The 12598-nt window shown below is 41.9% G+C and overlaps 1 protein-coding gene across 2 annotated transcripts in view; it reads right to left on the minus strand.

Annotated features, from left to right (window-relative positions):
• Positions 1–12598, minus strand: part of LOC129701451 (slit homolog 3 protein-like) — a 561975-nt gene that overhangs the window by 324978 nt on the left and 224399 nt on the right. Inside the window, exon 1 of one of the 2 annotated variants that reach the window (XM_055642635.1) lies at positions 2985–3691. The exons of the other annotated variant lie outside the window; for it this stretch is intronic. The gene's annotated coding sequence lies outside the window, so the exon portion shown is untranslated. Of the gene's footprint in view, positions 1–2984; positions 3692–12598 lie in introns of those variants that run through there. 2 annotated transcript variants of the gene reach the window in all.

Below are 12598 nucleotides of genomic sequence, written 5' to 3' on the forward strand. Positions count from 1 at the left end.
ATAAATGTACATCAGTCTATGAAAGTATGCATGCAGGTACAGCAGGCAGTGAAGAAGACGGAATGGCATGTTGGCCTTTATAACAAGAGGAATCGAATATAGGAGCAAAGAGGTCCTTCTGCAGTTGTACAGAGCCCTAGTGAGGCCACACCTGGAGTATTGTGTGCAGTTTTGGTCCCCTGATTTGAGGAAGGCCATTCTTGTTATTGAGGGAGTGCAGCGTAGGTTTACAAGGTTAATTCCCGGAATGGCGGGACTGTCATATGCTGAGAGAATGGAGCAGCTGGGCTTGTACACTCTGGAGTTTAGGAGGATGAGAGGATATCTCATTGAAACTTATAAGATTGTTAAGGGCTTGGACACACCAGAGGCAGGAACATGTTCCTGATGTTGTGGGAGTCCAGAACCAGGGGCCACAGTTTAAGAATAAGGAGTAAGCCATTTAGAACGGACACGAGGAAACACTTTTTCTCACAGAGAGTGGTGAGTCTGTGGAATTCTCTGCCTCAGGGCGGTGGAGGCAGGTTCTCTGGATGCTTACAAGATTGAGCTAGATAGGGCTCTTAAAAATAGTGGAGTCAGGGGATATGGGGAGAAGGCAGGAACGGGGTACTGATTGGGGATGATCAGCCATGATCACATTGAATGGCAGTGCTGGCTCGGAGGACCAAATGGCCTGCTCCTGCACCTAATGTCTATTGTCTATTGTCTATTAGTTACCGAATTACCCAGCCCCATTTACAACTAGATATTGGAGGACTGCAGAGCTTTGAAGTGATCAACATTTTGTATCCCTGACAAAACAAAACTGTGCAGTGAATAAGCAAGAGAAATTGTGCCAACACCTTCAGTCATTGAAAGTAGGTTGATCCGGTGGTTTGAGCAGGATTAGCTTTGTTCTGATTTTCTTGCTATGTAATGGTGTTGGAGTGTGTAGAAAGGAACTGCAGATGTTGGTTTATATCAAAGATAGACACAAAATGCTGAAGTAACTCAGCGGGACAGGCAGCATCTCAGTATAGAAGGAATGGGAGATGTTTCGAGTCGAGACCTTTTCTTCAGTCAGAAGATGGGTCTCGACCTGAAACGTCACTCATTCCTTCTATCCAGAGATGCTGCCTGTCCTGTTGAGTTACTCCAGCATTTTGTGTCTACAATGGTGTCAGAGACCTGACAAGTGGTAGTTAACACTGCTCAAAATAAAGACACTTTTAGACAAATTGATTTTGCATTGAATGCCACATGATTGGAAGCTATACAATATCACAATCTTGGGCCGTGCTTGGATATATTACCTAATTTTGTGTAAATTCGTATCATGTTAGTAAAAAAAAGTTTTGATCAATAATTTTAAAAAGGCATGTAGATGCATTTGACATTTTTGGTAGGGAGACTTAGAACAGTTAAAACAAACTAAGGCATAAATGGTAACTGCAAGGTAACTGTAAGGAAGGTAACTGCAGATGCTGGTTTAAACCAAAGATAGACACAAAATGCTGGAGTAACTCAGCGGGACGGGCAGCATCTCTGGCGAGAAGGTCTCTTCAGATATGCTGCCCAAAGATTCTATAGATAAGATATAAGAAAGACCACTTCTGCTAAATGCAATGAGGCTGACATGTAGTATGCAAAGGAATGGAACGTGGCCCTTTTTTCATCCATTTCCGTAACCGGACCGGACCCGACCTGACCCGACTCACAATGTAATCAACGTGGTGGGGGAACAGTTTGTGTTAATAAATTAAAATTCTGAAAATGAGGAGAAGATCTTTACCAAATAATTTTTATTTTTATGAGGATGTTTCCGTAACCGGCTTCCGTCTCAGCACTAGTATCCTATGGGATCTTTGGTGCAGAGACGGAAGCCGGTTACGGAAATGGGGCCTTAAATTATCCATGAATCTGCCCATGACCGTACTACGTCTTTTTCGTTGAGTGGACAATCTTGTTTGCTATAGGATCTTTGATGCTGCCTGTCCCACTGATTTACAGGCAAATCTCAGAATCACGAGGAGGGGCATACGGGAACTGGGGTGGGAAGCAAACACACCACACCCCCACCCCATTCATCGAACATAGAGCAGTACAGTCTGGAACAGGCCACTTGGCACAATGTCTCTGCCGAACATGATGTCAATTTAAATTAATCTCCTCTGCCTGCATGTAATCCTAGCATATCCATGCCCTTGTCTAAAAGCTTCTTAAATTCCCAAATCGCACCTGCGTTCACCCTGACAGTGCATTCCTGGCTTCTGTTTTTTGTGTAAAATAACTTGCCCCATACATCTCCTTTAAATTTTCCCCACTGAATTTCAAACTGTGCCCTCTCGTCTTTAACATTTCCACTCTGGGGAAAAAGGTTCTGACTGTCTACCAAATTTTTACCTCTCATCATTTTATAGACTTCCACAGATCTGCCCTCAACCTCTGATGCTCCAGAGTAAACAAACCAAGTTTATCCAATCTCTCCTTATAGCTAATACCCTCTACCTACATTCTGGTACATCTCTTCTGCACCCTGTCTAAAGACTCCATATTTCTTCTGAAATGGGGCGACTAGAACTGCACACAATACTTCAAATGTGGCCCAAAGGCCTAATAAATGACAACATGACTTGTTGACTTTTAATCTCAATGCCCCGACCGATGAAGGCAAGCGGACCTACACCTTCTCTACCACTCTTTTTACCTTGTCTTGACACTTTCAGGGAGCTAGATGGAAATTGAACCATTCGCACAACTCGTCCGTGCCAACCTGAGTTAATCCCATTTGTTTCCATAATTATCAATGGGCAGTAGTCAATGCACCGGAGCATAACAACAAACATTTCAGTTGCAAACCGCACTCTGCAAATTGTAAAGGAGCATGTAACCCAAAGCATTGTAGTTTTTCACATTGAATTGAGTGATCCAGTCTGAGGGTTCAGTGGAGCTAGTTGGTTGGCATGCAGAAGTCACCGATCAAAGTTAAGTAAAGGACTTACCTTACATGTGATCCTATCTAGCACTGCAGTAAAACAAGGTAGCCCTAGAGTGCTCAGAAGTGGTTGCTCCCAGGACTGCGTGGCCTAACGTTCCCCAAAATGCTCCAAAACAATAATTGTTTGAGGAACAACATCATCCTGTGCACGACGATGCAGAAATCACAAGGAGGAATCACTCTGGGGAATATCTTGTCAAATTTCCAGAGTGACAAAATGTGGCCCAGAAGTGGTAAACATTTCACTCTGTAGAATGTCCATTTGCAATGTCGGCTAAAGGGAAACATTGTGCAATTGCATTTCTAGTCCTCTGCCCCCTGATGTTAATTCAGCTCCATCAGTTTCAGGCTCAGTAACTGCTCCCAGTCAACATACTGTGTGGGTGACTGTGTTTATAATGATGCTAATGTAACTCTCTCACACTGTCACACTCAATAACTCCTCCCAGTGAGTATCCTGTGTTAATGAATGCATTTCTATTGATGTTAATGAGGCTGTATTGGGTTCAATAACTCCTTCTATTGTCATTACCAGTCATCATCATTGAAAAGTTGCAAATGAAAGGATCTTACGACTAATCCGTTTTTGCAGTGAAAAGAACAGAATAGCAATCATCCCTGCAGTGTGTATCACTAGCAAAACATATGGATGGGCACATCACAATGCTATAGAGTGTTACATAAATATTATGAAATAAAGTTTGAAATGGGACTTCACAGCCCTCATTCCTTAATGCATCATCTAAAATGATTCTGTGCATCCCTGAAGAATATTATATTCATCAAGTCGTGTTTAAGCAGCTATTTCCTCCTTTATAATAAGCAAGCAATGACGCAGATCAAAACAGCATTATTTCACTAATGCTACCAAGAGCGGGAACCACAAGGAGGGGCTATTCAGCAGGATATTGCCATTCATCTTTGTCTGAAAGTGCTCCCTCTCCAATCCTACCTGTTCTGTAACCAACTAGAATAGGTGTTGCACACCAGCAAAGACATTCTCCCCTCAGGTGAGCACTGCTAAGTTCAAAGCTACCCCCTTGCTTCTTTTAAATGCATTTGAATATTTCCAAAGAATGTTCGATTTATTTTTATTGTTACAAAATCTGCCAACTTATAACCATGCACGATAACAGCCATTTCTCATAAGTAAATATATAATGCCATTGTTGCAATTTATATAGGATTTGGAACCAGATTACTGTGTATGGCAAGACTGAATGAATGAGAGCCATATGTTATGGAAAAGGTCAGAGAGAGCGGTTGATTCCTACAGAACAACAACATTCCACACAGAGATATTATTATCATCCTTATTGAATAAATCTTTTCAACAAGCACTTCTACTTAATTTCTGGACTTGATATCAGATTCAGATTCAGATTCAGATTCAATTTTAATTGTCATTGTCAGTGTACAGTACAGAGACAACGAAATGCATTTAGCATCTCCCTGGAAGAGCGACTTATATATGCCGGTCAAGGAAAGTGCAACTAACTTTAATTCTGATAGAAACTCAGTTCAAGTCCTATTATGACTGTAGCAAAGAAAGTGAATCAACCAGACACAACATGCTGGAGTAACTCGGGTTACTCAGGAAGCATCTCTGATTAGAAGGAATGGGTGACGTTTCAGGTCGAGGGCCTTCAGACATCTGAGAAAGATTCTCGTTTCAAAACGTCACCCACTCCTTCTCTCCATCAAAACATCCATTGTTCCTTGCTATTCTGTAAGGTGTAATGTTGGAGCTCAATAAAAAACAAGCTTTTTAAGAAAAAGAGCATGTAGGCACTTTCTTTTAGATGCCCCGGAGAACCCTCTCTTACACAACATTCTTTGCACCATTCTATTGTTCTGCATTTGTCACTGTTTTATTATTGCATCTGCCATTATCATGTACCCAATGTATCATGTGTGCCCTGTGAGCTTCATGCAAACAAGGAATCTCATTACACCCTGGCACATATGATAATAAACTCTGAATGTGAATCTTGAGAGAAGTAAATGCCACTGCAGAAATTCAAGGGGAATACTAAGCCAGAATTTTTCAAGAAAATAATTGCATGTCTATGTTTATTTTTTATAATTTAGAAATATTTCAGCTTGCAAAGAAATCGACTGGCTCTGTATCATATGTCAGGATTTGCCATTTTTGTAATTTTGTAATAATGTTTATTTTGTAATGATGTTCATTTATGTTCATTTTGTAATAATGACTAAGTCGTGCCAGTGCCTCCACTTTCTTGAAGGTTTACGGAGATTCAGTGTGTCTCTGAATACTCCCAACATACCTTTAGAGGTGTACTGTAGAAAGTATCCTGACTGGTTGCATCATGACCTGGCAAGGCAATTCCAATGTTTACAGGCTGGTGTACTGAGTCTGGCCCATCATGCGCACAATGCATCTCCATAAGGATCTGTCTCAAAGAGGCGACAACCATCATCAAGGATCTCCAATTTTTAAGCCATTTCCCCTCAACTCATTGCTACCAGTGGACACAGGTACAGAAGCCGAAGTCCCACATCACCAGGTTCAGAGACAGCAATTTTCCTACAACTATCAACTTCTTGAAGCATCCAGCACAACCCTAATTCTCCCTCAACAATGGAATACTACAGACTTACACTTGAACTACCATGGGCTTGTTATTGTTTCCTAATTATGTTATAGCACTATTCTTTCTTATATCATTTATGAACACTTTGTTGTGTGTTGGTCTGAGACTATTTGCCTGTGATACTGCTGTAAGCAAGATTTTCACTGTACCCGTGCATCACCATACTTGCGCATATGACAATTAACTCAACATGGTTGACTTGACTGCACATTAGTGCACTGAACCGTTAAAAGTTTCTTCATGCACTTCAGATGCTACTGGTCTGTGTGGGCATTTCTCCACTTCACGGGCAGAAAAAAAGTCAGAAATATGATTTGTGAGTAGACATATTCAATCCCATACCAAAATTGTTCTGTGCAGTGAAGTTTCTACCTCCAACATATAAATTCAATTCATTGGGGTTAGCTGCAATCAAGTTCTCTAACAACCAATATTTGTGAAGGCAAGCAATTGGTCACCAAACATAACTGGAGCACCACACTGTAAATAATGAACCTGAATGTGCTGAGGCTGACTGGGGTTTCCATAGAGACCTCGGCTGGCCACAATATGCCTGTCAGCAGACTTCACACTACCTTGGCTAAGCAGGAACCTGCTGGAGGTTGGATGTGGGTGCATCTGACCTCTTGCTTCACCGTAGAGTTCAAAGATATTTAGTAATGCGTGGAGCTGAGAGACAGGATACACTTTGTATTTGATTCCTCAACTTTACCTCAATCCTGGCAGGCAAATTTGGTCTACCCCACTCATTAGAATCAGGTTGCTGATCTTCACTAAAAAGGTGTGTTGTGTTTTCCTGACATAATTTAATTGATAGTGATGTTTTACTCCATTTAAATTGGTTTAAAAGTGATTTTTTTGAATTTTTATTAACATTATCAACGAGAATTTCAAAATTAATATCAAATGCATGGGCCGCGGGTGTTGGAGAGCTGGGGCTGAGGGAGGGATGGAAGCAGAAGTAGCGGCGGGGGCAGATGCGGACGGGGAGCCGGGGCTGGCGAGTGTTTACGGGGCTGGCGAGTCGCTCGCCGCAGCTCTGGCCATGGAGCAGCCTCAGTGCACGGGTCCCAGGCCGTCGGACGTGTCGGAAGCATTGCGCTGCTGTCGTGAGAGACTGCGCCAAATTTGCCCTGGTGACTGGCATAGACCAGGCTGTGGCTCGGTGCATCCTGGAGGACAACCAGTGGCTGCTGGAAGTAGGTACCAAGCACTGGGTAGAAGCGGTGGAAGATAGTGGACTTCAAATAGGGGTGGTTGGAGAAAGCATCCTGCTTGCCTGCTAGATTTTCACTTTTCAGGAAAAATGTTCTCGATGTTGGGGGAGTTCAGAACCAGCGGTCACAGTTTAAGAATAAGGGGTAGACCAGTTAGGACTGAGATGACGACAAACTTTCTTCACCTAGAGAGTTGTGAATCTGTGGAATTCTCTGCCACAGAAGGCAGTGGAGGCCAATTTACTGGATGTTTTCAAGAAAGAGTTACATTTAGTTCTTGGGGCTAGCGAAATCAAGAGATATGGGGGAAAAAACAGGAAAGAGGTACTGATTTTAGATCAACAGCCATGATCATATTGAATGGCAGTGCTGGCTCGAAGGGCAGAATGGCCTATTCCTGCACCTATTTTCTATGTTTGAGTATATGGCAATAAAACTCGACCACTTGATTTTGAAGCATTCATGCAGGGTGGAGGTATAATGTAATCATAGAGTGATACAGTGTGAAAACAGGCCCTTCAGCCCAACTTGCCCACACCCGCCAACATGTCCCAGCTGCACTACCTGCTTTTGGTCCAATCCCTCCAAACCTGTCCAATCCATGTATCATTCTAACTGTTTCTTAAATGTTGGGATAGTCCCTGCCTCAACTACCTCCTCTGGCAGCTTGTGTGGAAAAGGTTACCCCGTAAAAAGTTACCTTAAAAATACTTCAAACAAAATACATTGAAATCGTACTTCTACAATGCATTCAAACATTATTTTAACACATCAAATTTCAAAAAGTCCCTACCATGGGAGGGGGCGGGACCCCTCTCCCACACCCTCCCCCACTCGGTTGCTCCACTCCCTCGCCTGGTACCCCCAAAGTCAGTGATCGGTGATTGCTCAGCCCCCCCACTTTCAAAAACGCTTCGCAGGCCCTGGTTCAGACGGCGAGCACTGCCAGATGTGAGCGGGGAACTAATGCCAGTTTTCTGTGCTGTCTGGATCCCAATGCTCAGCTCTTCGTGTTTCGGAGTTAGCTAATGTTAATGATTTGTAATTAGTCCGATTTGTAATTAGTTGATAAAACCTTAATTTATTCATCTGAAATATCCAGGTGGATGGGATAAGTGTAATATTAAAATAACATGCAAGGGATCAGGCTGTCTGTCACAACATACAGCCCCAATAACCCATTATTTCCTTCAGTTAAACATTGGGAAGGTAGCACTGTTGTTATTTGCCACTTTCCTATTATGTTTGTTTACCTCACTGAATATTTCTAACCCCCACCCCCCCCCCCCCCCATAAATTCCTTTGACAGGTTGAATAGAAATGTCCCAAATCTTGTTCTTTTATTAATTGAACACATAGATGAACATCCTCAATCAGATGGAAACTGATTCAGATGCGATGTTTAAGAGCTTGTTCAAAGAAGGGGCATATTTTAAAGGAGTGACAGAGATACCTGCAGGGGAATGTGTGAGGAGGTTATTATTTGTCTTTAGTTTTAGCTTGAACTAGGATATCTGAAGATTCAAAGTTTAATATAGTAATTGTGCTGATACTGACTCCAACCAACCACGTAATGAATATCATCCATTCCGGAGGTTTTATTTTTGTGATGCCATTTAATCTTCACTTGGATTTCAATCACTTAATTGGGAATGGGGAGCATTGGAACAAAAATTTGCCCTCGGTATATTAACTGTATATATGATAATGTATGCATGTTGGTAGGTGCAATCAAACAAAGATATTTTTTTTATCATTGTTGTGTTTATGAATACCACAGAAAATATTATGTACTCTCAAGATCACATTAAATAGAATATTATTGCTTAAATATATAGTTATGGGACTTTCCATTTCGGAAAAGTCCCAGCTGAGAGGAAGACAGCAAAATACAGAAAATATTGGGGGTTGATAAAGACTTCAGTACAGTCTGTTAGGAAAATGAAGGAAATGGTAACAGAATACTTATGCAGCTGGGTGAGTATAATTTTATGGATGAGAAATTGTGTTCAACCAATTGATGACTTATTTGACAAAGTAACTAGCATGTTAGATAACAAGGAAGCAAGTGGATGTGGCAAATGTTGTTAATTTTGGGGATTCAGTCGGGCTTGGAGTCTCGCAATTTCTCACTCCCAACTCTCACCCAATGCTGGCAGCCCTGTAGTGGTTTATGATGTGTTGGCATGATGTACAGTGGCATCACTATTGGCAACAACTGAGGAATTTTACAGGTATTCCTAGCTGTAGAGAAAATGTCCTTTCTTTCTGTTCATGGGGAAAGGAAGATCCAGGCCTCAAGCAATCGTTTCATTTATAAGTTGTGTCATAATGAACAGATTCACTTTGTCAACAGTAAATAAGTTTCCTTTTGCAGTGATTTTCTCCCCTCACTTTGCTGGCCAATGGCTGTTAAAGAGAATGATAAATACAAACCACTTTAAGGTACTGATCAGATAAGACGCAGCGGGAGAGTAGAGCACTCTCTCCAGGAAAGTAACAAGCAAGCATCCTCTTATAAATTCCATCAATTCAACATTGCCTGAAAGGCTCAGGCAGCAGTCAAAGCCATTTGCAAATATTTAAAGTGCTTTCAATGTTGCCCTTTAGTTGCCACATCTTTTCATTCACACAAGCTCTCAGACTTCATCCAGCATCTCTCCAGAACACAAGCCTTCTCCACAGCAACAGAAGAGGTATTCTAAAGAGAGACACTTAGTGTTGATTATATTACATAATCAATGACCTGTTTGATTGGTCAAAATTCTGGTACACGGAGCCTGCTGTGACAGGCCATGCTTCTCGTGCAAATAATGTTTAATTTAGTTTGATTTACATTTTGAGATACAACGTGGAAACAGGCCTTTCAGCCCACCATGTCCGTGCCGACCAGCGATCCCCGCATGCTTACATTATCCTACACACACTAGGGACAATGAACAATTTTACCAAAGCCAATTAACCGACAAACCTGTACGTCTTTGGTGTGTGGGAGAAAACCGGAGCACCCGGAGTAAAGCCACACAGGTCACGGGGAAACATACAAACTCAACATACAAATCCATACTCCAAACACACACAACGTACAAACTTCATACAAACAGCACCCTTGGTCAGGATCAAACCTGGGTCTCTAGAGCTGTAAGACAGCAAACTGCTGCTGCACCACCGTGCTGCCATGTTCACAAAGGTTAATATAGAAGTTTGGTATATAATGGGCAACTTAACTGGTGAGAAATTTAAGTTATTTCTTTCTTTCCCAATAATCTACATATGGTATCAATATATTTATTGAGAAACTCTGTGTTCCCTTTCAGACCTGAAAGAAGAGAAGTATTTATTTATTTACCTCCAACTGGAAGAGTGCAACAGTTCATCTGTAATCTTTTCACCCGAGCACCAATAAAAGTGTGCCAGGTGTCTGCCTAGTTTCCCTCCAGAATTTCTTTCTTCAACATAGTTCCACCTCATATAATATTCCTGGAATAATGGGACAGCCTTCAAGATGTCTTTAAACAAGATTTTCTAAAACACCATAAGAAGCAGTGGTTATCTGTTCTTGAAAACTGGTTGTATTATGGCCCTGTCCCACTTTCCCGAGTTACTCACGAACTCTCCCGAGTTTGCCCATTGATTCGAACTCCGGGAATGTCGGGGAATGTCGGTAGCGAGCTCGTAGGTGCCCGTAGGAGTCCGCAGATGTTTCGTAGCGGCTCATAATGCCAGCCGTAGGAACGCGGGGCATCAGGTAAGTCGGGATGATTTTTCAACATGTTGAAAAATGTCCACGAGTTAAAAAAAATAGCCCTGAGTACCTACGAACATCTATTACTGTAATTCTTCGAGTTTGAATCAAGGGGAAAACTCGGGAGAGTTCGTGAGTAACTCAGGAAAGTGGGACGGGGCTTTAAAGAGTTGTTTGGAGCATTCAGGAAAACGAAAATCCTCATTGAATACAGATAGTTTGATGTCAAGGTGGGAAGGGGATGAAAACAATTCAAAATGCTTCTCTGTGTGGATCTAAAGGAATTGGATGCACTGAACAGTTTCCTGAATAGTGAACTGCAATAAATCCTCATACCCATGTTGGTGATGTAAGCCATGGGATTCTAGATCCTCTTGACCATGCGATCTCTGATAGACTATAAAAAAGCATCTCTGTAGAATAGATAAACATTCAAAGGCATGTGAAAAGTAAAAGCAACAAAAAAAAGTTGTATTTCAGTTATTTATTGATTCCTGCATTGTACTTTTTTACTGATCAATATGTATGTTTTATTGATGAATTATCTGCACCAACTCTGGGTTGGTAGGTTCCTCTCCAATGTTACGGCCACTGCTGAATATTTTCTTTTTGCCCTGAATCTTAAATCCATACCACATCGGAGTAAAGATCCACAATGAAGTGGATTTTCACCTTGACTCTAGGTGCTGACAGGGTGAGAAAGAGAGAGAGGCTCTTGTGGAACATAAACACTGGCACAGACGTGTTGGACCCAATGGTCTGCTTCTGCCCTGTTATTCTACTTAAACCACAGACACCTTGCCGCCAAATGACTGGCGGCGTAGATTTTTGGCAGCTCAGTTGTATCAGCATCAAACAAAAGGCCGAGTTCCATGTGGACTGACAGCCTTCACCCAACAGACCATGAGCAAGGTAAAGGCTACAGGCAGGCTGCTGTCATCAGTAATGAAATAAGCAACGAGTGGGATTAAATCTGCAGAATGCACAAAAGGCAAAGGTTGTTTGAATGGGGATGGGGTTGGGAGGAGGGTTTATGTTGGAATAATCAGCTAGCCCACATTGGAAAGTATTGCATTACTGAAACTGGGTTCAGGGGAGCTTTTTCAATAATTGGCCAAAACTTTCATTACAAGTTTGCCAAGCAATGTCTTATCCAGCCAAAGGCCCGACTTATTGATTCACATCTGAGCCAGGTATAGAGGGACCTAAAGAAAGTACGTAAGAAACTTATCCAAAGTTTTTTGATTCAGTAATGAAATATTCACACCAGGAGATACACGTCACCCCACTGTAAAAAAAGATGTGGGATGCCAACCAATATATTAAAATAAAAAAATTAGCCCAATTTCAATGATCAAGAAATTACTAGACTCAGTAGTTTAAGATATAGCATAGAAACAGACCCTTTGGCCCACACAATGTACACCAAACATCAAACCCCCGTTTACTCTAGTTCTATGTTATCCCACTTTATCATTCGTTCCCTTTACATTGGTGGCAATTTTACAGATTGCAATTAACCTACAAACCTGCAAGTCTTTGGGATATGGGAGGAAACTGGAGCACGCGGGTGAAACTCATGCAGTGACAGGGAGAACGAGCAAACTCCATACAGACACCACTTGAGGTCAATATCGACCCCAGGTTTATGTTAGTTTAGTTTAGAGATACAGCATGGAAATAGGCCATTCGACCCACCGAGTCCATACCAACCAGCGATTCCCGCACACTAACGCTATGCAATTACACCAAGCCAATTAACCTACAAACCTGTACGTCTTTGGAGTGTGGGAAGAAACTGGAGATCCCGAAGAAAACCCATGCAGATCACAGGGAGAATATACAAACTCCGCACAAACAGCACTCGTAGTCAGGATCGAACCCGGGTCTCTAACACTTTGAGGCAGGAACTCTATTAGCACCGCCACTGTGCCACGCAAGTTCAGGAAAGAATAACAGACATCTGGAACTTGCAGTATTTCAGAGATAAGATGGATTGAGAAATGTCATTTCACATTTCTCACACAAACTTTTAGAA

This window comes from Leucoraja erinacea, chromosome 11 (genome assembly GCF_028641065.1).
Source record: "Leucoraja erinacea ecotype New England chromosome 11, Leri_hhj_1, whole genome shotgun sequence".
NCBI classification, from domain to species: Eukaryota; Metazoa; Chordata; class Chondrichthyes; order Rajiformes; family Rajidae; genus Leucoraja; species Leucoraja erinaceus.